We start from the raw sequence: 4,884 nt of genomic DNA on the forward strand, positions 1-4,884 counted from the left end.
AATTAGACATATTGTCTTATTAATGACAGTAGTCATATTAGAGGTTATTATTATTAATTTAATATATATATATATATATATATATATATATATATCGATTTATTAAAACTACATATATAATTCACACTCTGTGACTAATCCAATATAATCTGCTTAGGCTGCACACAGAGGGAGGATCCAATTTTACAGGCAAATAAATATGTATTTCAGCAGGTTTTATTTAACTATTAAAAATCTAAAAATAGAGGACATTAAACCCCACAGTTTAGTTTCTAATAAAATGCATGCCTCCGGCTACAAGTAAGAACATATGTACCATAGAGGCAGACCATGGCTTCTATGGAGACCTTGGAGAGAGAGGCCCAGCCTAGGTTGGTTGCATTGATTATTTTAAAGCTAGAGATGTGGATATGTATAAATAAATGACAGTTTGGTTATTACCATTACCCTTGTCAGCAAACATTGTTAACATCCACCTGCAAATATCCATTGTAGAGTCACAACAAGGTCTTTCTTTATCCATCAAAAGTTTTGCTTGCTGCCTTAACTCTATGTGTAAATATCCTGGTCAAGACATAATGGCTTTTTGACCCGTCCCCTCCGCTTGTAACCAACCCGTGGGGCACATGCCCAGCCAGTCTCCCCTCAGCTACATCCCTAATAGATAGCATGTTGTGAATGACCGCATAAGCCAAACTTTGCTGGCAATAATACTTGGAAGTACTCTGAGTACTTCAGAAAACCTAAAACATATGCCTGTTATTGTCAGTGTCATAAATTGCAGTGAATTTTAATTCCACTTTTTTACTCGTAGTGCATCATTCCAAAGCTGAGAAAATCATGCAGAAGATGGAATCCATAAATTTATATCAATTTTAGAAAATGTCTTAATTTTGACAAACATAGCTGAACACTCAGGTACAACTGAAATTGTTGTGGCGTGTGTCTACATATTTCTTGTATCTTATGGCTGTTATGTCACTAGTTTACCCTACTGAATTTTCTTTTAGTGTGTGCAAGTGCCTGTTTGGATCTTTCATATTAAATATCTAACGCAACATTCTGGCATTCATTAAAATGTCATCTTTCCAGTAATAGACAATTCCAGGCCCAACTGTGTGCAGTATCTGCAGTGTAGTCATCACCATCTTACCTGTATTTGTTTCCTTACGCTGCCTTGTCCTTTGCTGTTCTTGCTGATGTTGCTCTCCAGTGTTGAGCGGCATAGGCCATATTCGAATTTGCGATATTTTGCTAATATATGGATGAATATTCGTCATATATTTGCTAAATTCGCATATTCGTAATATTCACGTTTTATTTTCGCATATGCGAAAATTCGCATATGAAAAAATTAACATATAAAAAATTTGCATATGTGGAAATTTGCATATGCGAAAATTAGCATATGCAAATTTTCACATATGCGAAAATTCGCACGCCAGTCTCATATAGTAGTTTTTGAGCCTTCTTTACACCACACAAGCTGGAAGCAGAGAGGGATGATCACTGTGATGTGTACTGTGAAAAAAAATACATGAATATTCGTAATTGCGAATATATAGTGCTATATTCACGAATATTCGCGAATTGGGAATAAAATTTGCATTGCGAATATTCGCGAGCAACACTAGCTGTCACTTGCTTCTTTAGAGGCATGCACCTGTGGCTTTTCCAGTATAATAGAGAAATACACAGGAGATTAAACCCTGTTTTGATTTCCACCAATTTTAATTTGTGGCCCCACTTGCCCAGATCTTCTGCTTGTCTGGTTACAATTATGCTTGTTGATAACTGTTTTTGGAACTATTATTACATATTCCCTTTAGAAAAGTCCTTACTTCCATAAAAAAGGTAAAACGTAAAGTACAGAGAAACTTGAAAACTATGTCTATCCCTGAGCCAAATACAACGAGTCCACATTATACAGCCTGTTCACATGGATCCCATTGACATTGCATAGGGTCTATTGAGTGTCCATTATTCTGAAGGAGTTAAGCGGAGAAAAATACTGGACATGCAGTCATTTTTTCTCTGCTCAACTCCCGTCATTTTGTAACGGAACTCCCTTTAGCAGAGCTCAGCGGCAGTGCAGAAGTAGCCTTACCCAATAGCCTCAAGTAAGCATTCTCATCATCAGAACTGAAACATGAGCTGCTATGCTTGTTATTAGGAATGAGCGAATCGAATCTGACAATCCAAAGTCGTTACAAATTTCATAAAAAAAATAGATTTACAACAAATGCGAATATTGGTGCGATTCAATCCATTTAGTGCGGTCCAGGCTCCAGGGCATCTAAAATGGCGGATCCACATGTGAGAACATGGGGCAAGGAATCCTGAGAAGGCAGGAACAAGGGTAGGAGGGATGACCCTGAATAACATGCAGCCTATCAGCTATCAGTATTGTGGAGGAGAACGTCTTTTCTTGTCCGCTTGAGACTTTATACGACTCGTAGCATGCAGAAGAGAGGAACGTGTCTTCTGCCAGATGGTGGAAAAATTCCGCACTTGGTCCTCAACCGCAGGAACTCCGGAAGGAGAAGACAAGGGAAGAGGAGGACGAGGATGAAGATCATAAACTACGAAGAAAAGTAAAGTTCCAATGGATTCAGAATCCTTATGGTTGTATGAGAACTATGCCCAAGGAAGCAAATTGACCCAGTCGCCTTGATGAGCAGAAATGAAATGACAGAGATAGTCTCCCAAGACTTGATTCCCCCTCTCAACCTATCCATTGGATTGAGGGTGGTAGGCTGAGGAAAAATCCAGCTTGACTTGGAGACGTGAGCACCGAGCCCGCCAGAACTTAGAGACGAACTGGACTCCACGGTCGGATACAATATGAGAAGGCAAACCATGTATACAGAAGATGTGGCAAAGGAAAAGTTTAGCAAGCTGTGGTGCAGATGGAAATCCAGGCAGCGACACAAAATTTGCCATTTTAGAGAATCTGTCCACTACCACCTAGATGACTGTATTGCCACTGGAAGGTGGATGGTCAGTAATGAAGTCAATAGCAATATCGGTCCAGGGGAGCTCTGGGACAGGCAAAGGCTTTAGAAGACCTGCAGGTTTAGAACATGGGGTCTTGTCCCTAGCACAGATCGAACAGGAACGGACAAAATCAACAACATCCTGTTTTAAATTAGGCCACCAATATTGTCTGGAAATAGAAACACAGAAACATAGAATGTCTCGGCAGAAAAGAACCATTTGGCCCATCTAGTCTGCCCAATAATCTGAATCCTATCAATATTCCCTGGCCCTATCTTATATGAAGGATAGCCTTATGCTTATCCCATGCATGTTTAAACACCTTCACTGTATTTGCAGCGACTACTTCTGCAGGAAGGCTAGGCAACTGGAACGCTTAATCTCAGGCTAGGGGCACTGAAGATCTGGCAGGGAAGTGTGGGAGGTGCAGGGACTTATAGAGTAGTGTCAGGTGTTACACATAATTATGGGCATACTGTCCTTTTAAATTTCAGAGCTTCGGCAGCACATATACTAAAATTGGAACGATACAGAGAAGATTAGCATGGCCCCTGCGCAAGGATGACATGCAAATTTGTGAAGCGTGCCCAGCCAAGAAGTGGAGGAGACATCTGCCGCTTCCTCTGCTAGACAGGCAAGTAGTGATGAGAGTGGCGTGTGAGGTGGTGTTGCGGGCGTTAAGGCTCCTGAACCAGACACTGTTGAGGAACCTGAGGAGGACATCAGTGACGTGCAGACACAACTCGATGATGATGATGATGAAGCCAATCACACTTGGGAGCCAGGTGCAGAAGGGGCTTCATCATCATCAGGAGAACAGGGTTGCAGGTTGCCCGTGAGGCAGCAGCGGAGCCAGCAAGGTAGTAGCATAGTTGGCAGTCAGCATGGTGGCAGAAGGGGAAAGTCTGGAGCCAAATGTGCCCGGGGGAGACCACCTGCTTCACGGCAGCCTACCCGGGAGGTAGTGAAACAGGGGTTCCTGGAGTTGGTGGCAGTAGCAGTCAATCAGTGCAGACTGTTGGTGGAAAAATCAGCTACTCGGCGGTGTGGCAGTTTTTCATCAAGCATCTGGAGGAGGTTAACATGGCCACATGCAAGATGTGTTGGCAGATGGTGAAGCATTGCCAGGGTCCCAATGTTGGCACCACAACCCTGTGTCAACATATGCATCGTCACCATAAAGCGGCCTGGGGGGACCGTGGCTCTAATATGGTGGTCCAGCCTGCTGCATCACCCAGTGACACGCTGCTCCCTGTTTCAGCCAACCAATGCTCCACTACCTCAGCCGAAGGGAGCTGTGTTTCATACCCATCTTCTGTCGTGCCAGATGCTTCTGCTCCTCCTACTTCAACAGTATGTGCCCACTCATCCAATGGCGCAGAAGCTGAATGTGCTCTTGTCTAAGTTGCTGGTGCTGCAGTCCCTCTCTTTTCAAGTGGTGGACTCTGCACCTTTCAGAGAACTGATGGCTTGTGCCGAGCCGAGGTGGAGAGTTCCAAGCAATCATTTCTTTGCGAAGAAGGCAGTACAAGCCCTGGGATGACTTCTGGCTATCCACCTTATTGGACCCTTGCTACCGGCAAAAAATGGGGGCCTTTTTTACACCCACTGAGAAGGAGGACAAATTGACCTACTACAGAGACATCCTACGTAGTCAGTTGGCCGATGGCTATCTGTGCCATCGTCTATTCTCTCACAGGTCTGATTCAGGGGGTACTCTGTGCTCACTTCCACTGCCATGGCTGCTGGGGAGGGGTGGGGTGGCAGGAGCATTACCAGCTCCATCAGCAGCAGCCTTCGTCTACAGTTGCTGATGAGTAGCATTCTTCACCCGCATAGTGAAGCAACTCATCAGCAGCAGGTAGACCTGGAGCAGGACCTGAACCA

General features: G+C 43.7%; 1 non-coding gene across 1 annotated transcript; it reads left to right on the plus strand.

The window, feature by feature from the left end:
• Positions 1-3,490: 3,490 nt before the first annotated feature.
• On the plus strand, positions 3,491-3,593 carry LOC130359708 (U6 spliceosomal RNA). Its single transcript, XR_008890403.1, has one exon. It is a non-coding gene; the product is annotated as a U6 spliceosomal RNA (small nuclear RNA).
• The last annotated feature ends 1,291 nt before the right edge of the window (positions 3,594-4,884 follow it).

Source organism: Hyla sarda, chromosome 2, assembly GCF_029499605.1.
Source record: "Hyla sarda isolate aHylSar1 chromosome 2, aHylSar1.hap1, whole genome shotgun sequence".
In the NCBI taxonomy this organism is placed as follows: domain Eukaryota; kingdom Metazoa; phylum Chordata; class Amphibia; order Anura; family Hylidae; genus Hyla; species Hyla sarda.